Source organism: Trachymyrmex septentrionalis, unplaced genomic scaffold (genome assembly GCF_001594115.1).
Source record: "Trachymyrmex septentrionalis isolate Tsep2-gDNA-1 unplaced genomic scaffold, Tsep1.0 scaffold42, whole genome shotgun sequence".
Lineage (NCBI taxonomy): Eukaryota > Metazoa > Arthropoda > Insecta > Hymenoptera > Formicidae > Trachymyrmex > Trachymyrmex septentrionalis.
The window spans coordinates 206555-222230 of NW_017305590.1; positions in this window are offsets into that span (position 1 = coordinate 206555).

Here is a 15676-nt window from a genome sequence, read left to right on the forward strand (position 1 = left end):
TATCCTTTCTCACCATTTTCCACTGCTCTGTCTCTGTCCCGCGGTTTGGTATCGAAAGAGTTTCAGAACGAAACGCAAACACTTCGATTTTCCACGAGACGGTGGGGGACAAAGAAAACTCGTTGACCACGCTGATGTCGACAACCGCGCGACCGGAGCGAATCTACACACATCGATATTGACCAACTTTTCGTCCGCATGGCGGCGGTTTCGACTTCCTTCCCTTGCGCCTCCGCATCCCTGCATTCGAACGGATTTATGTAGAGAGATGGAAGGGAACCGACGACCGTTTTCCCTGGGTCGTCGGCTGGATTATCTCGGGATCTCGTTGAAATACGGAACGTTCGTTCTGGAAAAATTTGCGGTACGATTTCGCACGATCGTGCAGTAGTCTTGAGATAAAGCCTTTCGAGTACAGATAAATTTTCGTTTATTTAAACATGCTTAAACGTCGTGTGACGTATTGCTACGACGATTGCTTTTACGCAGATGTAAGATAGTTATCGTAGATGTAAATCGTTAGGTTTTATCTGTGAATGTGTGAGTTATTGGTGGAAACTGGGGCTAGTTGTAATACGGAGTTGATTGTCAAGAAACTAATAACTCAATCAGTATATGGCAGAACATTCTCTTTTCTTTACCGTAGATTGCTGATGTAATATCAGATTGTTGCGTAAAATGGTTTGCATCAAAAGCGTTGTGTACATTACTTACAGTAACTTTTATGAGAAAATGAAGTTAGTAAGTAAATTTTTCTTCTTTCTTGTTCTTTGATTATTAATCAAAGAACAAGAAAGAAGTTTTTGGCACAATCACGATTTCCTTATAATCGTGGAAAATTTATTAATTTAGTATTTTGAAAATATATACATCATTACAGCAATTTCCCGAGGGATACTCTGTCAAAAGCTTATTTTTCATCTCAAGCAAACTTTCGAAATTTTATTTATGGTGTTTGCTTATCAAAATATGTGGATTCCCCTTTCACACAAATCTATATACGTATATATTGTTACGACTATTTGAACATAGTTTATATATATTGGTTCCGAAAACTCGAATCTTTTGATTGCAGAAGCCCGCCCGCATCGAGAGTTTCGTTTTTATTTTGTACACTTCGCGCAATTGATGTTTTTACCGACGCCTGCATCCGTTCGCGTGGTTTACACTTCATCAATCTCGGCGGTATATCGAGCCTGTTGTAGATCCGCTTGGTATCTGGATCTCGCTACCGCGCACGCGGATGCGGGATTCGATCCAAGATTTGCGCCGGCGTGTTTCGCATACGTGACTTCTTCCATCCTGTTAGGCATCAGGCAGATATGCGGGATCAAGTTGAAATCCGAAAACAGGTAACTTTGGATATGGGGCTTTCGTACGCTGGGATTTAACGCGATATGTTTCGACGTTCACGAAAAGTGTGTCACGTATGATGCTCAGAATATTTTGATAAACGTCGGTGTAGTAACGTCGAGGTCTGACGAAGCGTTGATATCTACTACTAATATAACGTTTTTGTGTTATAATTTTTCATGCATCCAACGGTGTAATGCACATTCCTTATATTACGTTTATATTGTTAAGTACGAAATTAGATTTTTATATTACTTTTAGTTGATATTAACTGACAAGGGTGTTTTCTTCTTCCACAAACGAAGGCAATGTGTTTAATTAAAATTATTTTTTGGAGCCCTATTTCTTAATAAACAAATCGAAAATTAATAAATTTGGAATAACTGAAAGATACTGCTAAGGATTAATTCTGTAAAATTGTGAATTTTTATTGTTGACATCACATAAAAATCTTTTATCTGTGATGTCAACAATAAAAATTTTTCTATTCTATGTTTTTTCTATTCTAACACTTTTTATTTTATTCTTCTTTTTATCTCAATTCTTTATAATTACGGAAAACATTTATTGTGGTTTTTATATATCAGAAATAAAACAATTTGAACGACATTGTAATTTACATATTTTATTGAAGGATTTGTTAAAAATATAAAATCGATTAATCGCCATAAAACGCGTTTTTTAAATTTTGCTGTCCACAATCTGACATTTAGTAGCAGAAAAAATAATTTACATTTTTTTGTGTAGATTACGGAATGTTTTAATTTTTAATAACTACTTTATGTCTGCGTAGCACAATTAACAATACTTTGGATACATTTTGTGATATTTACTTTATTGGATTAATAGGGTTTTAGTGACCAAAATTATTTATGTGAACATAAATCGTAAAAATAGAGTACGAATTTTCTCGTCATAATCCAAAAGTAGCTAGGATTGGGACTGTCGGCTCTTAGTACGACATATGAAGCGTTGAACACATACAATCGGCTTACACAATAGCAGTTTTACCACGTGAAATATAATATAAAAATTTTATACTAAATATAAGTAAAAAGTAATGAAAAATAAATGAGAGTAGTAACATTTATAACTTTGTTTTACATTTTTAACTTTTTAATTGATCTCGTATATATATATCGCGGTTGAATTAAAATCTAATATACAATATATAAAAATGATGAAAATTAGAAATTATCAATTAATCATCATTAATAAATCGGCAATACTTCATAATACCGTTTAACATTAAATTCCTGTAAGAAGATTTAACACTGTCGGCAGCAATCAAACCGTTAGCTTACTTATAAAGTTCTTCTTCTTGTGGGGCGGGGCGGACGCAGTCAACATTCAAGAAGAAGTCTGTAATACCGAAGAACAAAAGAAAGTTAAATGAGGATAGGATCACCCCGAGAGTAGCACCATTGAGGTTCTTATGGAAACTGCAGCGCCATTTGAGTGGGGCGGAGAAAATCGTTTCTTGGATAAGAATATGGACACGAGATAAATAGAGGAGGTCGCGAAAACGGAAGAAAGCCCGATTGTAAAAAGAAAGAATATAAATATATAACAGAAGACATCCTGAGTAAAATTATTTCACTTTTGTAAAAATATTATACACTGACAGAACGAGCGACAATAATTCTTTTTAATTCGTAGTAAAACATCGTGCTAAAACATAATAAACTGTAACTCTCCTCCTTTTAAAGTAAGAGGCGCATGTAGAATAAATCAAATGTTAGATAATTACATATAATTAGATATAAAGTTGAATTGTATTTAAAAATTAATTAAAAATTAATCACATGCTATATTAATATTCTATAGCAATTTCAATTTCTTATTAAGTTATCTAGTAAAAACGTAGGTATCACGACAATTACTTTTTATCAATTTAACCCTTACGTATGTACAAAGTCGGGTCACTATAAGTGATTCATCACTAATGACCGAGCGATTTCTATTCGTGCAAGTTTCTTTGAATCTTTCGGTAATTATAAATTATATTACATTCTATCCAAACAACACAAAGTCTAAATGACATAAGATGTCTTTAAGTCGTCTTTTAGACGCAAAACATCTTATGACCTGATTTTAGACACTTTTTGTTGTCTGGATATTATTTTCCAAAATGAAGTTTTAATATCTATTCTGGAAAGTTAAAAGTATGTTAGTAGAATTTTTAGAGGTTTTTAGAATTATTCCGAATAGATGAAAAAAACGGAGGAATTTCAGTGACCCATGTTTGGACGGATGAGCACCAAATTGTACCTTGTATTGTAAGAGTTAATTACACACTAACTTTTCCGTACATTCTATTCTAATCTATATATACTGTAGTGTAACGGTATGTTACATAATGGTACAATAGCCGACAAATTTTTTGAACACTGAATTCAGTTCTAGTTTAATGGAAATGTGTAGTACTTTATGTCGCTCAGGACGTTATATTTACCAACATTATTTCCTGAGTTATTGATGGTATAATATACAAGATTCACGTTATATGTCCATTATCTACCGAACATGTAGATCATATTGAAGTAATGACTATATCGCGTCTATATCGAATGGGACAAAGCAAGATATTCCATTGCCATTTACTCAACGTTACTTATAAAGCTACCAAATTCTAATCTTTCCTTTTCGAAAGTAGACAACTCGAAATGATTTCTGTGATGTATTTTTGTTACTTAAGAATTACAATTGACTTCTTTTGTAGAAACATATATCAAACTTATGTAAAGTAGATAAATAAGCAAGTGTACAAAAATGGAATGTGGGTTCATTCTTATTATAATTATAGAGTATTGAAATTATATTTTCAGTTATTATTTAAAAGTTTATTATTATTTTCTGTTGAATCGAATTAATGTGCTTTTCTGAGAAGAAAAATCTCCATACATTGTTAGATATCAAAAGGGCAATCGTATAATTCAATCTCTTGAATTAAATATACTATTTTGGTATTTTTAATTTCCATTATGTCAAAATCAATCCGTGCATGAATTGCGTAATTTTAAAGTAAAGAATGTTCATATTACGTAAGTTTAGTGAATAAGAAACTAAAGACTCAAATTTAATACATCCCTCGAGTTAAATTGTTTAACTCCATTGTTTTAGTTTAATTAACAACATACTGAGTAAGAAGAGTGGCTACTTATAGAAATAATTAAAAATCGCTTAAATTAGATATAATTTAACAATGAAAATTGAATTTGTCCTCTTTTACTATTAGACTAATTTTGATCTAAAGCAGGAATGAAAAACCGATATTATTTGAATGAGTTTTATAAAATAGAACGTAGGAAGATTCTTTTTTCGCCAATCTTAGTGATTAAATTGTCATAAACAAAGACCAAGGCTAAATCCCACATTTATGTAACATTATAATCCGTGATAAACAAAATTATTCTAGGTTCCATTTCTCAGCGAAGAGGTATGCGTTACATTATTTCTATTAAGCGCCTTTAGTAGAAACTTTAACATTTGATGTACATGCGCATCTCGTGCTCTGAATTACACGCACGTGGAAACGTCACTCGTATCCGCCGTTACGAGCTCGACTATTTCAAAGCTGCTAATCCGCCGCTGTCGCGCCGCTGGATGCCGACGGTGCACCGAAACTAAACTGTAAATCGTGCATTCTCATATCACGTACGTGAGAACTGTTATCAAAGCCTGTATCCAGCGCCCGCGAGCGCGTGGATATGTGTTATCTGCTGGTCAAAAGGAGGGTGAGAATAACAGTCGGAGGGACCGGATAGATCCGTATTCGTTCTCTAGCACTAATTACGCATCTGTCTTCCGGCGCTTTATCGGCCGCGCATCTCGACGCCTATTTCATGGCGTGGCATTTTGATCACATTCCGTTGACGTTTGCTCGCGCGGAAGACTGATTTCGACACTTCGGCCCCGCCCGTGTTTCGCGCCGCGAGATTTATTTGCGATATCGCGATCAGCCGGCAAAACGATTTCCCCGCAATCTCTCTCTCGCTTTAAGAACCAATCCGTTGGAAATGCGCGTTATCAGGCAATGATCCCCCCGTTTGAATATCCGATCATCGCGCACGACTCGCTGCTTTGTCTTCGAATCGCTTAGATTTCGAGGACACGCTATTAACCCCATATCCTCCTCGCTAATGCTAGTATTCTAGAACACTAATACCTACTCTCCACTCAACTCTAATCTCTTTAATTGCTTCTTATTGTTATGTCGAAGCACGCGGCAAATCGTATATGCCAGATGATAAATGTAATGCACGTGACTGCAATTCTGTTACGACTACAAAATGAGGACGTGAACGTTAGTATAACTCGTAAACTAGGCTAATATGCGTTACATATCTACTGCTGTTGCTGCTACAAGAAATCGAGGAGTTTGGACTTTTGTTTTAACAGTTGAAAGATATAGCCTCTTAAGATGTACTCCATTGTCTACTTTTCACACAAACTCGGCTACATTCCGTTTATAATTTCTTTTCTGACTCGACTGCTTTTGCTGCTTTCGCAATTTTTCTCGATTGTTTTAGTAGAATTGCTCCTTGCAGCATTTAATGGCAATAACGATGTATATATAAGAAATTACGATATTAAGAAAATTGTTATTGATATCACAGAGTGCAACGGAAGGAATTGCAACTCTGTTCTTATGTTCCATTACAAAAAGATATTTTATCTATAATATAATAATAGTATATATAAACATATATATTAATAATATATATTAATAGTATAATATACAGGGTGTTTGATAAGTAATAATAAAACTCTCGCATAGGGATAGAGCGGACTAAACTGAGTCGAAAAGTCGTCTACCATTTTACAATTTTTAATAATATTTTTAATAATATAATAGTTAATAAGATATTAATTACTAAAAATCACCGAATATTGGTTTTCAATAATTTTTTATTCAAGTACTATCAACTGTACAGAAAAACCGCAAGAGACAAAAATTGTTTATTTTCTTCTCATAGAGCTGAGAATTTTTTCAGAATTTTTTAGTACCACATTTTCTCATGTAAAAATAGTTACTAATATATGAAAATGCAGTAAAAGATTGATAAAAAGCTCTATAAAAAGAAAATAAATAATTTTTGTCTTTTGATATTTTAATGTAAAATTGATAGTACTCGAATAAAAAAAATATTGAAAACCAATATTTGATGATTTTTATAATAATTGATATCTTGTTAATTATTGCGAAAATTGCAAAATGATAGAGAAATTAACTTTTCGTCTCAGTTTAGTCCGCTCTACCCCTATGTGAGAGATTTATCGTTATTTATTAAACACTCTATATATAATATATATATATTGCTAAAATGTAATTTTTAATTTGTATCTAAAAGTGTAAGACTAAAATATCTTGTCGTTTTTTGCAGAAATTGTTATGGAATTAAAGAATTACACTCGTATAATTAAGCAATCTTTTATATGTATACGTAAATAAGTAATTAGAATTGATTTTTTAAATTAATTTATTTTACAATTTTACTATAGTTAAGAAAGGAAAATATAATATTGACCTACTCAAATGAAATAATTATCGTAGTCGTTGCACGATCATGGTCGCCGTAAAAATTTTACGCTGTAAAATGCAAAAGAACCATTTCTTGCAGCCGCTATCCCTTTGAATCGATCCGTGTCTCTAGCTCGGTCGGCACCGCCCTTCAAATTAGACTTTCCAAAAGAGTAATAAATGCGCTTGCATGTGTCACGTACTTTCCTTTGAAGAAGATTTGCTTAACGTGCCCACATGGGATTTGCACCAAAGTCGATATCCTCTTTCCTCGACATCTTCCTAACCGATTTTCGTTGCTTTCGATAAACTTCCATTTCGCGAGCACACTTCCGTTCTTCAGACTTTCGTAACTTTTCATATTTATGGTTAATATACTGTGCGGTTATATATAAAATATATAAATTTTTCATAATCAAACTCTGATTATGTTTTATGTACGAATTAATATTTGCGCGAAGATACATATATAATTTTCATTATTCTCTATTATTTAGTTTTACATTTTTTTAAAGTTTTAAAACACTGTATGTACTTAAAACGCTAATGCAAGTAACTTTCCATCAGTAATGTAAAATTTTTATCCTTTGCCTGCAATCTGGAATCTGGGTCTTTGAATTTTAGTGTAGATTTTTATATAACTGCAGACCATAAATCTGAAAAAATTCTTGCTTGCTTCGAAAAACTTCAACAAGTTTATACTAGAAATTAGATTATATTTTATTTATTTTTTTACAGATTTAAATTTATTTTTTTAATTTAGTCAGAATTTACAATAAAAAAATTTTATCGTATAATCAAAGTTGCACGTTGCCGATAGAAAGTTAATTATATAATTGCGTAATGGCTAGATATTCACCTTCGTGAAAGTAATATGGAATTCTATTAAGAATAATTACTTAACAGAGAGAGAGAGAGAGAGAGAGAGAGAGAGAGAGAGAGAATTCGTTCAATGAAGTTTTCCTAAGAAGATTAATTCTGGCATCGTTAATATCACTTTATAATAACTTTCGACCGCGGGAAGACACGAATTGATTCGTAAGCCAATAAGGCCTTGCGATAAATAAATTCTTGGACTAGCCGAAGAACTGAGAAACTTTTATTTATTACGCATTCTACACACACACACACACACACACACACACACACACCCACATATATATACAAAACAAAAGATTTATCTCCGGCGTTTCGAATGTACGAGCTATCTATAAAATGTCGGACATGCTCGCATAAAATTCATGCCATCTACAGATCGGTACATTGAACCGGCATACGGAATGGAACAATGTCCTGTACTCGTACGTTACTAATGAAATGCTAGAATTATGGTCCGCGTAACAATGCAACGAGATAAAGCCGATGTACGTCGACATACCATGAATGGTACGTTGGTCGCGAAGATCATATACATTCCACTAGACTAACGCAATTTTTTCCAGCAGACATGGGCCGCGATCTAATATTGATCCTTCCGGAAAAAGCGATTCTCAGCAAAGAAAATGTAAACATTTAAAACGTCGCGTACAAAAATTCCGGTCGCTAAGTTTAATTAAGCAAACATCATTTTCACGATATGCTTCAGTTACTTAAAAGTGCGAGGTAAATTTGTCTGTAAATAAATCATTACTTACAGAACGACAAATATTTATTAGTTTTATTGTCTACCGTAAAAAGTATGAGAAACTGACGTGGCAATAAAAACTTAGGAGCATTTGTCTTATGCAATCCGTCGCAAAACAAAGAAAATTGTATGTCGGCGGCGAGAAACTAGATATATCACTGAGCTGGATACGAAAAATGCACGAAAAGATTTTTAACTGCCAGGTTATAGAGGTGACGTTTTTAGAATCGCGACGGCGAAGGTTGCGTCGTACTTGCGGTGAAAGAAGATTACGTGAGGAGAATATAGCGTGAAATCCTTGAAAATTGCCGCGGCGACGGCTTACGCACCACGCGAAAGCTTTAAATTTAATAGCGCCCCGCGTTCTGTTAAGCTCTATTTCGGTAGTGAAAGAAAGAAAGAAAAAGGGAAAGAAAAATATCGAATCACATTTCGATTTCTTACTTCTCGTGAGACTCTCAGAGATATTTAGGTCCGTCTTCAGAACATGCTTTTACGACGTTAGCGCGCATTTAGCATATAATTCACGTGTACTATAGAATTTCAGACGCAAAAGTGCACATTTATCGATAAAAGCGCGTTCTCGAGACGAGCCTTAATCTTTACCGTGGCGATGATTCGAAAGTACGTTAGTTCTTCATTTGGAAAACACTTTCTCGATGAGAAAGTTTGTCTCCTTTTCAATTGAACCATATAGATCTGGAATCGCGATTTGATTTCTCGTTTACGGGTAGTTTCTACGTGAATTAAGTACAGCGTAATTCACTTCATGTTCCGTCGGTGGCGAACCGTATAGCAGCCTCCGACGCGGATATTTTACAAATAGCGTTGGCCGAGTGAATGCGGGTATCGCCTCCTCTTTTTGCGTGCGCGCACCACCGCCGACGTTAAAGCGAAATCTCAGTAATTGGCTCGACCGCATTTCCAAAACGTCGAGTGACAACGAAAGATACATCTTCCGCCATAAATAAAACCCGCTTACCGGGAGACCCGCTGAGGCCAGCTATCTCTCCTTACTCGAAATACGAATTTCCGCCCCCAATATCGTTAATTCAAAATGCTCACGATGCAGTCGGACATTTCGACAGGACGTTTATTATATTCTTGGATCGCTGCTCTTGAATTTTTGAGTTTTCCTGCATTTCCGATGAATTGTTATCTGCAGCCGGGTTTCTCTATTTTTTCTCTATTTAGTAAAAATATAATAGTAATAATAATTTTATTATTATAATATATACGATTCTACCTTTTTTGAAATATGAGATATCTTTTCATTTTCTCTTGTTTCTATTTTTTTTACGAATTACTATAATTATATATTAAATATCTAAATCTTTTGGACGTTAAATTCCTTGTAACATAAAAATTGTAATTAAACAGTAATAATATTAACAAGAATAATAAATAAAAATGTTTGTTATTTATCACTAAATTATTATGTAAAGAAAAAGTGACAAATATATAAGCAAAAATGATAAACGAATAAAATGTATAGATATATCAACATTATTATTATTACTACGCCGTATAAAAATAATCATTTTCAGCATTTTTACAACAATATTTCTGTGTGTACAAATGTTTGTGTCAATGAATCGGTATTTAGCAGGAAAAATTATTTTTAAAAGAAAATTATATAACTTTGACTTTTTTTTATTGTATTTTTTATACTGTCTAAATTTCTCGGAGTAAAATCTGCAAAAGAGTAAAAATTCTGTTATTATGAAAAAAGATTGAAAATATTTGTATTCTTAAATAAGAATATTTTCTTTTGAAATGAAATTTCACTCATTTTTTTAAGTAAATCTCATTTCAAAAGAGTGAAATTTCATTCTAAAAGAAAATCTTATTATCTATAAGCCAATTATAGAACCATATTAGCCTCTTAAGACATTATTTAAAATGGTCTTGAAGTAAGAATAAATTATGAATACCAACCGAAGATTAAGAATTGAATATATAAAAAATTATGTTATAAACATATTTAAAATATAATAAGCAGGATTGGGTAAATTAAGTTTTTTTTTTTGACTAAATTAAGTTAAAGTTAATGGCTTATAAAATTAATAAAATTAAATTAAAGTTGAAAGAATAAAGAATTAGTAAAAGTTAGGTTAAGATTGAATTAACTTAAGTTTAAAAAAATTATTTAATTAATTAAAGAAAAAATTATTTTTGAGATCAGAATGTCCTAATTTTTCTTATAATGAGATTACTTTAAGTAACACTCACAAATATAGATAAATTTAATTTTATATTCACATGTAAGTTACTTATTTATAATAAGAGTCACACTATAAGGCGTTTTTGTAAAATCTTGCAAGAGAGCAAAGTACATGTTTGCATTATTTCTCTCTCTTTAACCTTTATCTAACTTTTTTTAATTTTTAAAACGACTGCTCATGCATGTTTATGACTACATCGACTAGATATTTGTTACAAAGATAAACATTTAGAAAATAGACGGATGTGCAGTATTGTTCTACAACAATTCTTCATCTAAGGCTCATTTCATATTTATGTTGCTGAAATATAACATTTATGATACCTAAAATTAGAGTGATTCAAATATAAGTAGGAATTGACAAAACCTAGCGGATCAATAAAAACTGACTACTGTATGGTGTGACTCTTATTATAGAATTTCTCATCATAAAATCATTAAACTGTTTCTAAATTAATTCTCTAATGTTTAAGACTTTATAGAAAAAAAATATTAGCATTGCAGAGAGCACAAGAAAGGTAGAAAAATTTTTAATTTAAAAAAAGTTAATAAATTAAAGTTTAAAAGTAACTAAATTAAGTTAAAAATTAATGCATTAAAAATGAACTAAGTTAAGTTAAAAGTTATTAACTTTTTAATTGTTTTTTTTAACTATTAATGTTTTAACTAGTTACTGCCCAAACTCCCGATAATAAGTAACTGTAAAATTCGTTACTGTTACCAAAGAGATGTAATTACGTTACAGTTATTATAAATTAACGACGGCACGAGTCCGTTAAAAAAAGTAACTAGTGACTGACTGTAATACGTTACTTCTATTTCCTAATATTTGAGAATGGATCATTACAAAAATATAATAAGCAATATTGTAAAACGTGTCGGAAGCAAACGAATGAAATATATCCTGCATAGGCCGAAATTGTACTGTCATAAACATTTAAGGTCGAAATTGTAGCTGTTATAAAGGTATTCCGTAAAGAATCATTTTTAGAGTTGTCACGCGAGCACTCGAGATAAATTTTCGATCTAATACCGATGAACGCGAACGCTTATATATAATCATATATTATACATAGATGTATATTGTAAAACAGCGAGAGTAGAGTACATAAAGTGCATGGTTATGACAGGGACGTAGAAGAGAGAGATCATTCTCAGCATTTTTGTAGAGATACCACCGAAGCGTACTATATCTCTTGACTCGCCTTTGACATTGAGCTACAGTTGAAGAGTGATGTAATCAACGATACGCGTGAAATGTAGCAGAAATGAAAACGGACGAAACGTATCGGAAAACCGAAGTATTTTATTTTGCATAGATACCAAAAGGGTTTGCACGGGGGATGATTCTCAATGCTCTGTCGCGCGAATGTTGTGGCAGCGTTTCGGTGATTTCGACGCTTGGGGTCGCGTCACGAAAAAAAAAGAAGAAAAAAAAAGGATCGATCGCGTTTACGCGCCGACAACGATGCGACGCCCGAAGGATATCCCGTTGGTCCGGCATTATGACTCGCATGCCGAAAGAGGGTCGACAAAAAGATTACGTGGCTGTCGACGTGACATGGCGAAAGTGCTGACCGAATTGTCGGCCGGAAGTGGATCGATAACGCGTCGCGAATCGCGTCAAAACTTTCCAGCTAGCCTAACTCATCCGCGCCCATCGCGATGTACCGAAAGGCATTCACGGATCAAAACGGATTATATCCCAGTGTTGAATGGAGGAGACATGTTCCACCCGGTTGCAGTAATTTGCGCTACCCAGTGATCCGGCCATCATTTTCGCGACCGTTTCCGCGAGCCACGATGTGTTTTAGTAGCGTGTTGACGGTCGGTGAATTAGTGGTGGTCAATAACATCGTGACGGTCAATTTCGTGTGACGGAATTCCATATAGTTGCTTTATCCGCAACGTCAATGGATATTGGTGAGAAATTGGCATAATCTGCTCTGCGGTGACGCCAAATGAATTGCTTCATCATTCTTCCGATAATCATAAACGAATAAATTGAGCTTTTGAATAGCAAAGCTGCAATTGTGCTCTCACCAAATTTGTCGTTATTCGTATTAATATTATTAATTAATAATTTTAAACTTTCCTGTCTATTATTCTATAGAAATTCAACGCGAGGATGATATTTAAAATAAATATCTTTTTCGGCATATGTTATTTGGACATATTTTACTTTTGCTTGCGTTTAATTGGCAATAAAAAAGAATGGAGGAACTGCAAATATCTAAGGGAAAAGTTAAATAAAATCAATTATTTATTAATTATATAAAAGTCTTTATATTTAAGGGAGATACTTCAGTGATTTAATTCTAAATTATAATAATTAATATTGTATATTATCAAGGTAAGCTAGAATTTTAGTTTTTTGTTTAAAATTATAGTTTAAATTATTAATTATTCTACTTTAAAGTCAACTTTCGGAAAAGATTTTTATAATGTTGTTTAAATTAAACACTTAAATTTTCTCCGAAATATCATAGTAAATATTCCAATAGATTTTTCGCGCTGAACACGATGTCGTCAGAATTTGCATAGCACATCAGGATTTTTAATAAATTTGAGTGAAATGGGCCAAAAGCTATCCCATTTATTAAACACCTCAATTTAGTGAAAATTCTATGATATACTACGATAATTCTGACGGTAGTGCTTTATGCGAAAAAATTTTTAAAGTATGATACTCGATCCTTCGAACAGGAAAAAGTGATTTTTCGTAGAAGTGTATTATTATACTGAAAGTCTAAAATTCAAAGAGCCATAACTTGGTGAAAATAAGTCCTACGATTACGAACTAAAATTTATTAAAAAATTCTTGAATTGTATTTTTAGACGCTGAAATTTTATTTAGAAATAAGGTTTTGTTCTACTATAAAAAATGTTGAAAATAGTAAAAAGTACCATTTTTGGTCCATTTCACCTCAATTTACTCCTGACGTGCTACGCAAATTCTATCAGTGACATCCCGTTCAACGCGAAAAAATCGTTGGGTTATGCACTTCGGAAAGAAAAAAAGTGACTTTATCGAACAGTGTAATTGATAAATAAACATCGGCTTTATTTAACATTTAGATACTTGCAATTCCTTTACTCTCTCCTACATAAGAAGTGTCGAAAACATATAACTGGTATTTACCTCAAACGTGTGCATTCTATGATATAATGCGGGACTGAGCATATATATGTATAATTATACATATATATTGGATTATTACTGGGTGTGAGAAGTGAGAGATTATACTATTCCAGCTAAAGAGGTATCATTACTCTAATACATCTGCTGCAATAGTATCGTTCGTATTTACCTCGTGTTTGCAATTTTTCCACTTTGCCCTAATTTCTTCCAAATTTTAACGGCGAGGAGAATTGCTAGCCGCATATATATATATTTCTAAAACTTTTAGAGTACTCTAAAACTCACTCTTAAAGACTGAAAATTCAAGAATGAAATCTTATTCTTAAAAATAAAAAATTGGACTGTTTTTTTTGAAGACTGGCTCAATTTTCACTCTATAGAGCAGACCTGTCTTATTTGAGCTCTGGAACTAAAACGCAAAGCCATTGACGCAAAAAAATTCAGTGTAAGATTTCGGGGACTGTAAAGTGTTGATAAGCGTCACTCAGATGCGTATCACTTTACAGTCCCTGAAATCTTACTCACACTGAATTTTTTTGCGTCGGTGGCTTTGCGTTTTGGTTCTGGAGCTCAAATTGGACAGGCCTACTTTAGAGTGGGATTCCACTTCAAACAATTTAAAGAATGAATATATATATTTACATATATATATATATATATATATACATATACATATATGTACATATATTTATGTGCTCGTAAATTGATGAAATCGCGAATGCGATTCCTAAGAGCGATTGCTCTTACCCGTTGCATCGTATTTTACCGAGTGCGGTGGCATTGTTCTATCGAACAAAACCAATGTATAGTAATACCCGCGAGAGAGAGTGCGAATGGGATAGAATTTTGCATACAGTCGCGAACACCTAGTCGTACTCGCACGAAGCTTGGAAATAGGATTAAGACGAATGGCGCCTTAGTTTACCGCCGTGACATCGCGCGGCGTCTCGAAGTGCTTCGTGCGTTGCTTTCATTTTGCCGGAATTACGTCGGATGTACTGCAGATTGCGCCGCGGGAAAGAAGTGATTAGCTATATATAAGAACGCGGCGCGGTATCACAATCGCAGTTTTGATTTTCCGCGGTGCGAATGGTGTGGATTAACTATCGTTGTGTGGATTTAAAATTATGACGTTGGCAGGCACATGTAGCAACATCTTGTAACTTATCTTCCCGTGCAGTATATAAAATATATCGATGATACAGCCTGTAGAGGACTGATTTATTACGAGTCGAGTCGAAACTGCTTCGAAGATGAAATACTACCACTTTCAACACACGTTATAGCTCGCATTTCGATTCTTTCTATTTACGATAGGACGAAAACTACTTTTCCGTTTGTAACTTGATAATTCATAGATTTCATTTATTTAGTAATATTAAGTGAAAGAGGAGGATGCCTGTCGAAATAAGGGAGATCCAGATTTGAATTCCGGCTGAGGTGATATTTTCAGTCATAAATTTACAGTATTTTAATAATGCTCATAAGATCAGTAATATTAAATTGTTTGTCAATTTAATTTATGATATTACTTCTATTTCAATCTAGGACTGGGTTTCAATACCGACAAATAATCGACGCGCGGTTTGCTTGAAATGCTCGGAAAGAACGGTTTGGCTAAAATATACATACAGTTATTGTAATGATCTATTAAAATTATTTTTAAATCTGCACAGAAAAAAAATACTATTTTTAAATCAACTATAATATATTCATATATATATATATATAGCCCGCCTTTTGCCTCAATCTACGATAAATGCCTCTTAGAGACTTCTACATTCTTTTCTTGCCAAGCAAGCCTCTTTT